The sequence below is a fragment of the Manis javanica genome, chromosome 12, assembly GCF_040802235.1.
Source record: "Manis javanica isolate MJ-LG chromosome 12, MJ_LKY, whole genome shotgun sequence".
NCBI classification, from domain to species: domain Eukaryota; kingdom Metazoa; phylum Chordata; class Mammalia; order Pholidota; family Manidae; genus Manis; species Manis javanica.
Window position 1 is genome coordinate 57,012,358 of NC_133167.1, and position 16,645 is coordinate 57,029,002.

A 16,645-nucleotide genomic window follows, 5' to 3' on the forward strand; every position below is an offset into this window, starting at 1 on the left:
ACATATGTTTAAGGGTTTTTTTCCTTTAATATGTATATATGTATAAAAAATCTTTCTCTCTTCTTATTGAGGCCTTAGTCTTAATGTCAAGGTGACCCTTAGGTTTGAAAAAAAGTACAGAGCCTTGTAATGAATGATTAACAGATAATACTCTGCAGAGTAACTCTTAATCATGCATTAATATAACAGATAATAGCTATTGCATACTCACCTGTGCTAGGTGGTGTGCTAAGTGCTTTAGGCACATTAGGTCATTTAGCCTTGTAAGGAAACCATGGGTTAGGTATTTTTACCTTCATTTTATAGTGAGAAAAAAACAAACTTGGGGTTGAGCGACTTACTCAAGGTCCTGTGGTTACTTAGTGTTAAAGCTAGGTTTTTAAACCCATGGCTGTCCATTTACACACACAGTGTTTCAAATAAGATCAGATAGTTTAACTTATTTGTAAAGCTTTTGATTAGTTAAATAGTGAGTGGTGATAATATAACAACTATGATAAGATCAAGAAATGTTAGAAGACAGGGTTTAAAGGACAAGGATATGACATATTCCTTTTCCCTGGTAGAAGGAGTGGGTGAGAGAGTCATAGAAGAGATGGCAGTGGTAGTCCTGCAAAACGGTGAAGGAAGCGCCTATTATTCGCCCCATTCATGAGCTTACTTACGTAGGTTTTTGTTGGTCACTGTGCTGGGTAGTGGAGGAAAAAGGTGAATAAGAAATAGTGCCTGCCTTTAAAGCGTTTACAGTCTTGTGAACACAAAGATCATCATACAAATAGTGCAGAGGTTCCAGAATGATCAGGGATTGTACTGATTACAAAGGAAGGGATGTAATCTAGGAAGGAGTGGGTTGTGGGTGGGAGGGAGGCTTGTCCTGAACTTTGAAAATTTATGAGTGAAGCATCCTGTGGTAAAGGGTGGGGCCTTCCAGGCAGAGACCTGGTGGTGAAAAAGCAAGACGGTCCAAATGAGTTTGGGTAGGTTAGCACAGCAAAAGATGAGCCTGAAGACAAGACAGGCAGACAGACAGACTAACCAAATCCGCCAGGGCTAAGGACCATAGAGTTTCGGATGAAGGCTCTGGGGGAAGGGGCCTGATGAGATTCCTGTGTTAGGACAAACACTCTGGCCAAAGCGTACGGAAAGGATTGGTTGGGGGTAATACTGGGGAGGATCAGTTAGGAACACAGGAGGAAAGCACCTGACTGTGGCCAGCAATAGGAGTTTGGTGAGAAGGGGACAGCTCAGGGTGCTGAGGAAACCAAGAGAAGAAACATTTCAGGGAGGAAGAACAGTCAGCAGTGTCAAATGACAGAGAGAAAAGAGGTTTGGTGAGTTCAGTTGCAAGGCGAGTCTTGCTAGAGCAGTCTCAGGTGAGTGGCTCATGCAGAGGCCAGTGGGGCTGAGGGGTAACCCAGGGGTGCGTGGAAAGGAAACACAGTGAGCACAGACTCTGAGTTTTCTCCATTTCTGCTCCCTGCGGTGGACTTCCTCCTCTATTTCCAATCTCAGAGGAAGGAAAAAAACACTTACTGGACAGTTAATGAAAATCAGTACATTGGGTGAAGTGGGTGAAGGAGGTATAAACTTCATAGAATAATGAGTCGTGGGAATGGAAGTGCAGTGTGGAGCATGTAACCAAGAGTACTTAGTAGCTTGCCATTGCGAGTCTTTACTGAGGTATATAGTTATAGTTGGGAAGTCACTGTGTTGTGCATCTGAAACCAATATAAAAAGAGAAAAATCAGCACATTGTGTAAGCCTCATGATGATCCTATGACAGGGGCCTGCTAGGTGGAGAGTGGACGGTTTGAGAGGTTTATATGCACCGGCTCAAGACCCATAATCAGCAGGTAGCAGGCCTCTAGCTCGAATCCAGATCTGTCTGACTCCAGAGCTCACAATCCAACACCACCCTCTTCTAGAATTTTGTCTTTTTTGCTTGCTCTTCACCCTCTCATCCCCAGAAGGGCTGCAATCATAGCACTAATAAAGTTTTCTTACCAAAACGTAAATGATGGATAAGCTTATGTGTTCTTATTCCTGAGACATTTTTGGAATGACCATTGGATGTGCTTATTGTACATTTTTATATAACATAGAAACAGAAAAGTGAACATAACTTGAATGTACAGCCTGATAAAGCGCTGTCAGACCTCCAGAAATTGCCTGTGTGTCCTTCCCCCTCCCGTTCCTGCTACTCTCAGAGGCACCCACCAGCCCGACTTTGGGGGCATTATTTCCTTGCACTCCTGTGTAGTTTTCCCGTCTAATTGAGGTCTGCGTCCCTAAAGAGTAGAGCTCAGTTTTGCTTGTTTGGGCACTTTATTGAAGTGGAATTACGTGTGTTCTTCTGTGTCTTGCTCCTTTTGCTCAAAACGTATTTTGTTTTGTGTACAGCATTAGTGCATTCATTTTCAATGCTGAGTAATATTTCATTGTATGAATTTACTGTGTTATTTATCCATTTTACTGTTTAGGGACACGTGCGTCATTTCCACTCTTGAGCAACTATCATCAGTGTTGTCCCTTTTTATTTTTATCAAGTGGCAGAAGTTCTAAGAATGCAATTTTAAACATCTTTAAATATTTTAGGGAATTGGGAACCCTTTCCAACTCCCTTGATGAAACCCCACAGGTGGTTCCTGTGAGGTTCCTGATTTGCTTACTCAGAAGGCTGAGCCTGAGGACTCTGAGGAGCATTTCTAAATTAAAATGATTAAAGAGGTCAGGTGAGCTGAAAAAACAAAGGAACAGTTCTTACCAGATCTCCCATTTCCCCTAGCTCTTCCACTTCATTGTTGCAATCTTAACTAAGTGCAGTCAGCTTGCATATTTTCCTACATCAGTTCTTTGATCAGCAAAGTAATTTCTTTTCCTTCCTCTGTACAAATCTTTTAATTATAGTAAGCTCATTCTTTGAAGAACAAACATGGTAAAAAATGTGCCCAACTTGAATAATTTTAGCAGCTATCTAAAAAAACTGATTTTGCATGGGATATGATGATAACTAATTTTTGTAAAGTGAATCATCAAAATATAATGAAACAAGTAGTAAGATCACAATGTAGCATATATTTAATAACAACAGAGAAGACAAAGTGTAGCATAGTGGCTCAGAATACAGGCTCTGGAGATAGGCTGAGATCAGGGGCTAGTTCTACCTCTTACTACCTGTGTCAGCTAAGTTAATTTCTTAACCATTCAGATTCAGCTTTCCTGAACTCTAAAATAAGGATACTTCATAGGGCTGTTGTGAGCATCTGGTAAGAAAATGTGTTAGTACTTAACAGAGGACCTGTTTTAGGAGGTCAATAAATGTTAGATACATGTAGCCCACCAAAAAGGGCAGAATAATCAGAGTATTTATTAACAGGTCTTGATAGAGACAGTCATCCACTTATGTCATAGCTATTTATTCAACATGTAATAGGCTCCTCTGCTGTGACAGAGGCTGTGTGTCACACAAAAGTTCTACTTATGCAGATAAGCAATTAGGAAATCCTAAGACAAATGGCAATGTTAACTAAGACATGTTTGGAAACATAAAGTAGGAAGTGATTGTGGATCAGCCAGGGGTACAGCTTTCAGGTGTTGTATTTTGAGTTCCATCTTAAACTGAGTAATAGACATAACTTTGCTAAGAGGAGAGTTAAAGTGCTCTCATCCAAAAGATATGTTTGTACAAAGAATGGAGGGGGAAAATATAAGACCTCTTTTGGGAGATGTTAGGAATGGATGGTGTTGGGGGTGAATAAGGGAGAAATGGTTGGTGAAGTATTTTATAATCAGCATCTTCAGGACTCATGTATTTATTAGATGGTGGGAAAAATAAGGATTCTATTGCATTTGGATTGGCTTACTGAAAATAAACTTTTAAGGTAAAATGTAAGTGTATAGCATCTGATTTTGCAGATTATAGGAAAATGGCAATATGTATTTGGCAAAATAAACTTTTCATATTTCTGTTCACTTAATAAAAGATAAATAATGAAGTACTTTGACATTTCAAAGACTTAAAATTCATAATGGAAAACCAGTTGTGAAATTCTTGTAGGTCACTTGAGTTAATACAATTCTTCTTTTCCCTTGTCTTTAGATAAGCCTCCTTCCTATTGCTTCTCTTGCAGATTGAAGATAATTTTTTCATTATTATTATTTTTTTATTAAAGTATCATTAATATATAATCTTATGTTGGTTTCAAATGTACATTACAGTGAATCAACTGTGATCAACTTTTATTGTGATTGTGAAATATTGTGCCCTTTTATCCACCCCTTCCCCCCATCCTTGCTCCCTGGGTTATTCTTAGTATATATGAGTCTAATGCCTTTTTGTTCCTTCTGTTTTGCTTTGTTTTTATTTTCCACAAATAAGTGAAATCGTATAATATTTGTCTTCTCTCACTTAGCATAATACCCTCTAGATTCATCCATGTTGTTGCAAATGGCGCAATTTCTTTTTATGGCTGAATAATATTCCATTGTGTATATGTACCACATCTTCTTTATTCATTCTTCTATTCATGGACATCTAGGTTGCTTGGCTATTGCAAACAGTGCAGCAATAAACATAAGTGTGCATATATCTGTTCAAATCAGGGACCTTGTTTTCTTCCAGTAAATACCTAGGAGTGGAATTACTGGGTCAAATGGTATTTCTATTTTTAGTTTTCTGAGGACTCTCCATTCTGCTTTCCGCAGTGGTTGCACCAGTTTGCATTCCCACCAGCAGTGCAGGAGGGTTCCTGTTTCTCTGCATCCTCTCCAGCATTTGTTGTTTCTTGTCTTTCAGATAGTGGCCATTCTTACTGGTGTGAGGTGAAATCTCACTGTGGCTTTAATTTGCATTTCCCTTATGATTAATGATGTGGAGCATCTTTTCATGTGCCTGTTGGCTATTTGTATTTCTTTTTTGGAGAAGTGTCTATTCTTGTCCTCTGTCCATTTTCTTCTAATTGGGTTATTTGTTATTGGATGTTGAGGTGTATGAGTTCTTTATGCATTTGGATGTTAACCCCATGAAGATAATTTTATTTTATAGGTTGGCTGTAGGGATTGTTCCCAGAATTTTATGTAATCTCTGGACGACTCCCCCAGATCAGTAGACACCACTAGGTGGCGCCTAGTTCTGCTGCTTCTTGCCTCCTCTGGGCGCAGATCTGGGAAGAGCTGTGGATTTTCTAAGAATGGTTGGAGAGAACAGTATGATCCATGTGCAGCGGCTTCCTTAAGGTCTGCTCCAAAATGCTCTAAGCCTGGTACTCCTTCAAACTGTTACTGTAATGGAATCACTAAATATGGACAATGATGATGTAGTTTTGAGTTTGAGAAAGTCTGCAATTTTGCTCTGTGAGACTTGCCACAAATAGGAAGATGGACAGGCATTTAGCAGCAGTTCGCAGCCTATTCATAGGCAAAAAAGCAGCAGCGGTCTGGCGACTTAGAAGCTACCTAGAAGCTGCTCCTTAATGCCAAAATATTAATTTAGGCAACGACACTGCTGTTTATAGGAAAGGGAAAAAGAGGCAGAAGAGGGTATCGAAAAGGAGGAGATTATTTTAATATTAACTTTCACATAGGCATAATTCTCACATCTATCACAGTTGAATACTGTTTACTATGCAAAATCGAGGATGTGTTCTGATGTAGATGTCAGATAATAGGAAATGAGGCATTTTGTTAGTTTCTTTTTTGAATAGTGCTGGGCAATTGTCTTTATTTTGCATATCAAACGCTGAAGGCTTTGAAAAATATTTTATACTTTATTAATATTCTTCTAAAAAGGGACAGATCTCTTCTTTCCAATTCAAAGTACTGGATAATACATTTGGCAGCATTTACCTGCCTTTTTCAAGTTTATGGAAGCCCATTTCTCATATTAGGGGTAAGATGCAAGTGAGAAAGGATGAGCTTCATTCTGGAACTTGACACATCAATCTTGATTCTTAGGTGATTAAAAGAAGCAGTGGGATCTTGTAGAAAACGTTTGACAAAAGGTAATGGAAACCTAGGAACAGATGCAAATCCGTGATAGGCTAGGCGTAAATGGTCCGGAAAACCCTCTTTCCTAAGTACATGTGTGCATTTCAGCTCAAGAGCAAAAATAAGACCCTATTCTTCTGAGGCTCTTAAAAAACCTGACCTACCCTGGCCCCACAGACTAAGGTTTATTTGAGGCTCCCTGAAGATGATTAGACTCAAGAGAAGGTCTTTTCTGCTGTTTAGTTTAGGAACTCTGCACCAGCCAAATGCTTAATGCAGCTGCTACTTGGCAGGTTCAAAGGTATGGAGATCCTTTAATTAAAAATCTGCAGGCTTCTTTTAATTTGGTCAAAATAGATTTAGTTATTTTTAAACTTCCTGTAGAATAAAATAGCATTCTTATTTCCTTTGCTCTTACTTGCCGAGCACTCTTATTCCCATTTGCATCCTCAGCTGTCATAAAATAATGGGAGGGTTCAATGGGGAATTCTTAAAATATCCTTAAGGGTTATAATTTTGGTTCAGGGATATACAATAGTTCAACATAAACATTTTTAGAAAAAACAATTTGGGCTGTATGGAAATTAGTATAGAAGTCACAGAGCCATTTCTTAAAAATGTTTTTGCTAATGCTGTTGGTAGGTTGGAAGTATGAGTGGGCATTATATTAAATTCTCTAAAGTATTTTGCCTGGTGTTTTGTTGGTGGGTTTATTATTTTGAAGGAGAGAGATTGGCATGCAATTTAATCCAGAAGTAAAGTACTTAAAAAAACATTTATTTTCGTTCATTAAAATACGGGATTTCATTATGCAACTCGGAAAAAAAAAGATTTCTTGCATGATACTAAGAGGGATAAAAAGAATGGCTGAAAACAGACTACAGTTAACCGTATAAATCTCTAGAAGTAATATACTTTCCACCTCTGGGTGCCACTGTTCCACTGCTTCTTGTTTTTTATGACGCTTGAAAGCCGGATGCTTCCTGTCGATGTTTTCTTAAAAGAATCTGTTAAAGAGACATTTCCTCTATCTCTAGTTACCTACTAAATAACTTTTAGGCACATGGGTGTAAATTCAGCGTGGCTATGATATGCCATTTTAATTACCAAATAACCAAATGCCACCGAAGGTTGTTTATATGGGCAGTTGGCCTGGTTAAGCCTGATTTCATCTGCCATGGAAATGAATCTTGACCTTAACTTTTTGGTAGGCATTTAACCAGAAAAAGCCACTAAAACACAAGGGAGTTTTAGCTTAAATTTGTTGCCATTTGCAGACATGATTTTAATTCTGCACAAATATTTCAAGAGTGATCAATTTTATAAAAGGGAAATAATGGGTAGAGTTTGGAGGGAATTAATTAAAATAGGATTTTAGGAATCTAACATTGCTAACTGATGTTATTTTTCATTTAAATTTAAAGCTTAACTGCTTCAGTATTTCCATAAAAAAATTTCTACAGAAATCTTTCTGTGTGTTTTCAGGGTTCTTAATTCTTAGATGTGATTATTTAATAAGTAAGAAGAATCATCACATTTGTGATTTTGTAAAATGTGTAAGTGATCTTTTCTTTTTACAAACTAGGCAGTGAGTTAGTACTCTGTATCAAAAAACAAATACCCATTTGGTTGGTTTTGAATTCTCCAATTCTATATTTTAAACTTGGGGTTCATCTGAAATGCCAGCAGAAGGGGTTAGAATGCCAAAGTTAATTTTGTTTTGTCATATACAAAGTAGTTAATCTAAAAATTATTGATTGATATTCTCTCTCTTTCAACTCTTTTAGGACTCAATATTTAAAGCAAAACCAATTTATCTAGGTGTCCTACAACACAAAATTAATTCCACAGGGACTGGCCCAGGCCAAGCCTCATTATGGAACAGTTCCTCTTGCTGAACTAGCCTAAGCCTCATTCTAACTGGGCTACTTTTTCAGAAGTATTCAGAACACAGATCTTAACCCCTGAGATGCTATAGAATTGACCTTCAGTATTACAGGTATTAGGCCATTTCATGGTATCAGGGATACTTTAAAATGAGATTATGTCTTAGCCCTGTGGGTCTGCCAGGGACTTCTAAATGAGACAGCTGTGTTTGCATGCACTGGGGAGATGTTACTTTTGTGATTCATGTTCCACAGTTGAAATATTCACTAAACAAAAATTTTCCCCTGCTCTATTTTGTGTCCCCATAAGCATATTGCTGACTTGTCTTTTTTTGTTTAGGTGTAAGTGGTGAATTTATCTTTGCCTGCGTGGCCAAGTAGTGGTTTACGTCACCAACCATGTTTGACTGATTTTCTTTGCTCAAATGTCTGACTGAATTAGTTGGTTATTTTGGTGTTTGTGTGCATACACAAAGCCCAAGAGCATAACTGTTAAAGTATCACAGCTACAGAAGTAGTTCAGCATCATGTACATGTTCCATGTGTGTGTGTACGTGTGTGCATGGATGAGATTCTCTGTTAATGGCTGTGCATGATTTATTGGGGAATAGATTTTTTAAATGTCAAATTCTGTGTTGACATTTTTGCCTGTTGTATAACCGTTTGTGAGGATTTTCCACTGGAGAACCTTTTGCATTTTAAGGTTCTGTGCTTGCTGTGGCATCTCACCCAATTTTTGCTTCAGGTAGTTTTCCTCATTCAAAGTGCCTCTTTCCGTTAGAATGTTACTAATTTGTGGCTGGTAAGAAACATTTATTTGGTGGTAGTGAGGAGGCACTGTTCCTGGTCTACCAGTGAGGTCTTCCCCAAAGTCACCTGGTGGTAAACTTGAGCATGGTTAGGTGTCTTTATGATGGAAAAGCAGTGATTTAGTCTTGAGTCAGTTGCTTGATCTATATGCTAATAAAGCACCTTCCTTCTGCCCCCCAAGAACTAACAGATTTCCATTAAATTAGTAAATTGACTTGTTGCCTCAGTCTCACCTAGATGTACCAACAGAAGGTGTTACAGTTATGTTGTGAGACCTAATTCATCAATTTAAACTCATTTTATTTGAAATGCAATGATAATTGCTAAGTTTTCCTGATGTAAAAATAGCCTAAATCAATTCTTCTAGGCTATCATTAAACCACACTAAATAACAGGATTATAAGTAAACATTTAGGTTAATTCAGTGGTGCTTGATAAGGAAATCCCATTGGTTTACCTAAAATTAAATTGTAAAAATCACCTATGTAGGTCCTTTTGTTAAAAATAAGGTAGGTTTACAAAAAAAGCTTTGTAAAACCATAGATTGTGAATTTAATTTCTCAGTAAGTTTTAATAGAAATTGTTGCATTGTGAAACTGAATTCTCAATCTATAATGTGCTTCTGTTTTAAGTCCATTATAAAAGGCATTTAAACTGCATCAATTTAACCCCCTCTATTCCTGATAGCTTGGATGCATGAAAAAACTTTGCAGAAATTTAATAAACTATAATTTTTTTACTAGCAATTTAAATGTAATCTCCAAATACATGCAGATTATTTTAGTTCAAATTCTTTCACAATAAATATCAGGGTCCAGGAAACTTTGGGAGGGTTATGGGTCTCCACAAGAAAGTGTGCCTACAGCTTGGAAAGGAGAACTTTTACACTTTTCCCCCCTGCCTCTTCCCTCTGTAGATATCAGTACACCCAATCAACAATGAAGGAGAAACTTAAAAAAAAAGCCCTTCCCAGTTTTCAATTTATTTATTTATGTCAGTTGGAAAATCCCCACTGAATGAGTTAAAAAAAAAATTAAATGTATCCTGGGAACATGCTGTTCAGGATTTTGGATTGGAAACTTCAAAAGGAGTTGGTAAAGGAGTTAAATGCGTAAATGGAAATTTTGAGGAAACTGGCAATGAGAGACTGGAACTCAGGCAGTCATTTATGCTGTACTCCACCACCCTTGGCCTGTGCGAGTACAAAGCAGGAGCTGGCACGGCTGTGAGTCAGAATTCTCCTCTCAGGAACTGGACAGAGAGAGATTCCCAGCATCTGTTTCCTCAACTATCACCCAGAGGATATTAGTGATAAATCACAGGGAATAAAAATAGCCTTAGAAGTCTAGTTCCAAACAAATGAGACATGGTGGGTATTTGACAGTGGTGTGGAGTCTCGTCTCTCAAAATTCTTCATTAGCTAATTAACCAATATATTATTATTTTTACATTAATGAGTTATATTGCTTACATTTTTCATCATAATATTGAGCAAAACTTGACATTTTTATTGATCTGAATTGAACTATTAGCTAAATTACATGGTGCTTGATATTAAAATTTGGACCGTGTTGTTATATTAAGGTTGGTCTATAATCAATAATCACAGATGTTAAAGCTTTGCTTCAGACACAAAACACATGTATTTCAGAAATAAAAAAGACCCCCTCAAGCTTCTTACTATAATGTCAATTGCCACCAAACTGATAAGATCTCTCTGCATTTTGGCTGCAGGAAATTTTATGTCGGGATCTTACAATTTAACACAACTTAAGATCTTTTAAGGTTATATTTCACATATAAGAAAGTATTTCTTAGGTCTGCTAGAATTGTTGTAATTTGATATTAAGTTATAGCTTCAGATTTTCAACAAAACAGCAGCTTTAATAGATGAGATTAGCAAATGGTGAAAAGTTCAAAGCATTTAATGGAATTGATGTACTAAATTAGCATTGACAATTTTTAGTGGCTATCTTAAATATACATTATTATCATGAAAGAATTAGTTCAATTAAGCCTTTACATTTGGAAGATGCCCAGTCTGACCTTTTTCTACTCAATGTGAAAAGAGAGAGGGTCTTTGGGTTTATTTAAATTTGGTACTAAATCAATCAGTCTGGGGGACTCTTGCACTGTTATTTGGAAAGAAAAAGAAACCCAAAGGCTCTTTATGACAAATAGGTTATTGGATGTGTTATGTACTGCAAATGTAAACGATGGCCAACTAATGGAACAATATAATATTCCATAAGAAGATCAGAGGAATCAACAAGAGTTGATTTTTTTCCCTCACTATTTCTCAATACAACCATGTATATCACTGTGTAAACTGAACACAGAGGTTGTGCATTTTGAAAATGGAATATTGTATGCAATATCGGTTTTTGTTTAGAACATTCAGAATTAATAAATAACCAATTAAAGAAAAATAGAAACCTATGTGAATGTATGTGAAGAAATAAGTATGAGATTTTCCAGAAATCTACTTCCTATATACATCCACAGTGTATTTTATATTCTACTTATATAGACCTCTATGGTATCATGAAAATAAAATTAAGGTCTGCATTTTCAGCTTAATCATGCAAAGCTTCTGATGATGGCTGATTATTCATATTTATCATGAAATTGTGGGGTCCTGGCTCTGAAAGCCGCTTGCTTTTGAGAGGCCAGCTCCATAATTTACCAGGGCACGTACATAACCTTCATCACTCTTTTATGAAAGCATTTAGTAAAATGCATTTTAGTTTTCTTGTTGTTGCTACTGTTATTCTCCACTACAATATTTAATGATTCATTTCCTTAATCAAGGCTTCTGACCTATCCATTTTGGGTACATTTCTGGTAGGAAAAATAAATATCCTTTGTGTAAGATATCTTCAGAATTTGAGCATGGTACCTAATATAACTTTCTCACAAATTAAATAATCCAGTTTTGTAAACTGAATAATCTCATTCTCATTTATCAACCCCCAGCATTTCTAAGTTTGCCCCTGAATGGTCAGAAAATTATTCATATCCATCTTTAGTGCCTTAGTGGGCTAATCCGAGGACAGCTTGGGGGTGAGCTCATTCATTCTTCAGGATTACCAGAAGGCTTTTCTTGCCAGACTCTGATAGGTGCTAGGAATACCTAAAAAAAAAAAAAACTAAGGACAAAAAACCCTCCCTCAAACCTTGACAGAGAGAAAGACTTGTCAATAAGTAATGGTAATACCATGTGGTAAAGGCAACATGGGCATGTCTAATGTGCGTTTGTATGTCATAATCTTAATTCCATATCCATTGTCAGAACCGTATTTTAAACTGCTATTGCAATGCCTGTTGGTGGTCAAATTTCTATCCAAATAATTTATAATTCTTTATTTCCCACAATTCAAGTATACTTGGAACATGTTTTTCATACTGAGTTTAATTCTGTATTTTGTTTCTGGTTATTTGCACAATTTTTAATTGTTATTTTGCTTTCTGAACACCCTGTTTGGCTTCTCTGTCTGTTGTTTGCTGATACAAAACAGTTTGTGACCTAAATTTGAATGCTTTAGTTATTGCTCCCCAGCCAGGCTGTAGTTGGCCAATGGATAGTTGTCTGCTCCTGGTCATATTTTCTCAGCATGTCTTGTAAGACAGGATCAAAAGACTTCCTAAAGTCAAGCTAGGTTTCATCCATTTATTTTCTGTGACCTAACAGGCCTGCCAGTTTGCTACATAAGAAGATAACTGTGTACTACCAAGACAGGACATGCTCTGTGAAGTCATACTGGTTATTCATAGTCATGTAGTTGCACACCCCCCCAGGAGTTCTGGTTCTTTTGGTTCCTTGTTTAGTCTTTAGGCATCTACTCAGTTCTCTGAATGTTACACCAAAGTAGAGACCATAATTCTGTACCACTCATTCAGTGTTGTCAGATGGAAAAAGTCAGAGCCAGGGCTACCAGCAAGGGGGGCGAGTCTTGTATCCTGGTCACAATCTATTACATGGCAGCACTCACAGTCCAGCCCCAACCATGGCATTGTGCAAGCTCTTATTTGGTCACTATTTTTCCCCATTTTTTGATTTGTAATACACCATTCAGTCTCATTGTGGTGAAATAGAACATGGTAGATAGCAAAATGATTAAAAAACAACAGCAAACCACCTATAATTCCCCTATGTAGAGATTAGCATTGTTAACACTGTGGTGTACACATTTCTGAGGTGGTTGTGTTTGCTTGTGTGTGTAAATGTGTATGTTAAACATACATAATATTTTGCAACTTGCTTTTTTGACTTGGTACTGTATAGAGTTCATTTTTCTAAGGTAATGCACATCATATAACCATACAAATTCAGTTTTTCAATATTGAGTCTCAAATGTGTTTTTAAAAAGTGTTTAATAATATTTTAACTCCCTGGGTAAAAAAGAAACCTCTCCTTCATACATACCTCTCTCTGTGACATTCTCTCTTTATTAATTTAAGTAGATATCTATTCTCTTAGTAACTGTGGTCTCTGAGCACAGAATCTGTTCATGATTTATCCTTAGATTCCTTAAATTTTAGCTGCACAATAAGTATTTATTGAGTAAATGAATAAATGAACTCTGGTAATGGGAGTTGAAATCCCGAAACTTTGTGTTTTGATCTTAGTTCTACTTCTAATGTTAGTTGGTAACTCAGTTTAACCTGGAATAAAAGGAAAACAAAACATTTCTCACTTATCTGGTATGAAGTATGCCACAGAGGGTAGTGTACCATATGACTGAAAACATTTTTTTAATATTAACCTTTTTGGAAGAAGCTCTTTCTGATGTACTACAAACTTAATTTTTTTTAACAGATAAAATATATTAGTAAAACATTTAGAAAATAAAAAAGGGAAAAAACAACCAATCTATAATTCTACTGCCCAGAAATAAACCTTATTATTGTTTTGATGTGTATCCTTCCAATCTTTCTTTTGTATCTATTCCTATGCATGTGAAATTTGATTTTTATTTAAATTTTTATCAAAATGGGATAACAAATTACTATTTATAAATGCTTTTTCTCATGAATATAACATCTTTAAATGACAAATTTATGCCTAATAATCAATGTTGATGGCTATATAGTATTCCACTATGATGATATGTCATAATTTACTTAATCAGTTCTCCCTTCATTGAGTATTTAAACTGTTATTTCCTTTATTCATTGTAATGAATACCCTGGTTCATGTATCTTTAGGCACTTGCCAAAGAAGAGTTTTAAATATCCTCTTTTAATCCATCAAAGATTGGTAATCTTATAGTTCCTTTTCCTTCCATCCCCAAATTAAAACAAAATGTAGCTTATTCAAGTTTCTTCAGTGTATGAGATAGCCTGAGATTTAAAACATTATTATGAAAGCAGGGCATGCTACCCTGATTGGTGATAGTGGAATTACTTTCTGTCTCAAGTTGATTCTATAAACCTTGTTTGGCTTTATTTTGTCTTTTGTGGCAGGCAAAGTGGACTTCTTTCTTAGAGTTAGTCATATAAGTGAAAGAAATAAGAATCTAACTGTTTCTATTTCCTAGATGTTCATACCTAGCTAAATCTTTCTGTAATTTCATAAAACTATTGGTTTGTAGGGAGATTCATTTCTCTGATCAACTCTGTTCCCTAGATTCCATTTTTGTAAGTGGGGACAGTACTATCACTCTTCTCATAGGGTGATAAGAGTAACAATTTAGGGGACAATAGCACAGTCACAATAAATAGTTATGGAAATGTGGGCAGTATTGCAGCAGTGCCTCCAGTTAGAAAACCAGTGCACTTTGTATCCATACCTGTGGGAGTATTTTAATTTGCTTAAGTGTTGGTTCAATGATAAGCACTGTTTATACTAGATATACATTTGTAAGGAGGATGGCAAAGTGGTGTCACCCAAGTGAGGAGTAGGAAGACTAGGAATTCCAGCAGTTTTTGTGTTGTCAGACTGGGTAAATCAGATAATCTCACTGGGCTTAATTTCTTGATCTACATTTAAAAAAATCTACAGGGGCTTCATTACACCGTCATGATGATGAAGTCATTAGCCATTGGCAGGTATAACCTTCAGCCCCCACTCCACTCCCCGGAAGTCAGGAGACGGTCCTCCTGGCGACAAGCCTCCACCCTGAAGTGAGGCCCCAAAGCCACCTTCTTTAATAACAAGACCATTTTACCATTCTATCTCTGAATCATTTTTAGCAACAGTAATATGTTTTGGTCTTTTTTCAGAGAGCTTCCACACTTGGGGAACCCAAATGCCTCCACAGCCTGTGGAGCCAGGCTGCGCCCTTCATGAGGACAGAAGCTCCTTTGCCTGGGGTCTTGCTCTTTGCATCTCTCCATCTGGCTGTTGATTTGTATCCTATATCACATACTTTATTTAATAAACTGTTAAATGTAAAAAATTCTATTATTTATCAAGTATTTACTGTGATAAGTTTTTTCTGAGTGTTCCTCCCAAATATATATTTATATTATTTTATTTAATCTTCACAAAACTGAGGTAAATATCATTATTACCCTATTTTATAGATAGGAATATGGAGTATGGAAGCTTGTCTACTTGATCAACTTCACAGAATAGAAGTTGTTGGAGCCAGGGTTTCAGCATTGACCATCAAATTCCAGAGTGAGAGCTTTTACCCATGGCACTAGGTTGCCAGTCTCTTCTTAAAAAGATGAGTAGGACTATATGATTTTCATGGTCCCTTTTCTTTGCAATTCATATGAAACTCTAACTCTAGATATCTCTGTTGAAGGTGAAAAATGAACTGGCATCCTGATGACTTACACAGACCCCCAAACAGCTAGAAATCCAGAAGCTTTACATTCTGTGTTCCCAGAAATTGTAGTTGTACTGGCATGATTTTGTGTTATGACACTAAGTAGGTCTAGATGAAAAAGGAAACTGCAGAAGATGTCCACCTGAAAGTAACATAGTTAAACCTCTGAATGAAAATTGCAATCATTTTTAGAAAAGAACTTCGAAAATCAGTGTATTTTCAAAGCAGTGTTTATGTATTTGGATGGTGTCTACCATGCTAGATTTTAAAAAAAAGCTTCAGCAATTTGGTTTTGCATAGAGGAAGCACTCAGTAGCATGCATTTTGGGAATGGATGAGGAAAGAAAAGTTTCTTCTATTTTTGCTTAAAATAAATCACTGTTAATTGGAGAGTGTCAGATTTTACAATTGGGCACTAGAGAATAAAAAGAGATCATTATTTTTATTTTAGATAAATCAATGCTGTTAATTGAGATTTGGTCCTGTTCAAAAGCAGAGGGAAATAGATTACTATTTAGTTTTGTGAAGTAACACTGAATAACACTGTTGGGTTGCTTAGAGAATTTTTCCCCAAATAACTTGTCAGGAGGAAGTGGCCCAGGTTGTGATGCTGTAGAATTAAAAGGCATCAACAAATCAACAAAATTTTATTACAGTTTCATTAAAATCATTGCTAGCAGAAATAAATCTACAAATACATACTGGATTTCCACACAGCAGTTTGCAATATTCAGGTAGACGTGGTGGGTCTGGTTGCCCAGGACTTATATTCTCCAGCAATTGAGAGTTCTGTAGTTGTTGGCTTTATCTGTCCCATCACCGCAAGAGAATGATTTGTAAAGCAGATGCCAGAAAGAGGAAAAAGGCAAGAAGGGAAGAAAAGAATCATGGTTAACCAAAGAAGTCTGAAGAGAAAGGTGGAAGACATCTGATCTTTAGGTGGAAGAGTTGAGACAAACGCAACTCTAAACAAAAGGCATTGTGGGATCTTGGGGTCCTGCGGAGTAGACAGAGCCTCTGCTTTATAGGTCTCTTTGGGGAGATGTTCATGCACTAAGTGTATTGCACTCAAATTTATCTACCTTAGAGGAAGCCTACAAGAACTTTGTGTTTGTGAACTGTCGGCTCCAGAGAGCCAGTGCATAGGAGGATGGATTGCAATGTAGAGGAAGGGACACTGGATGG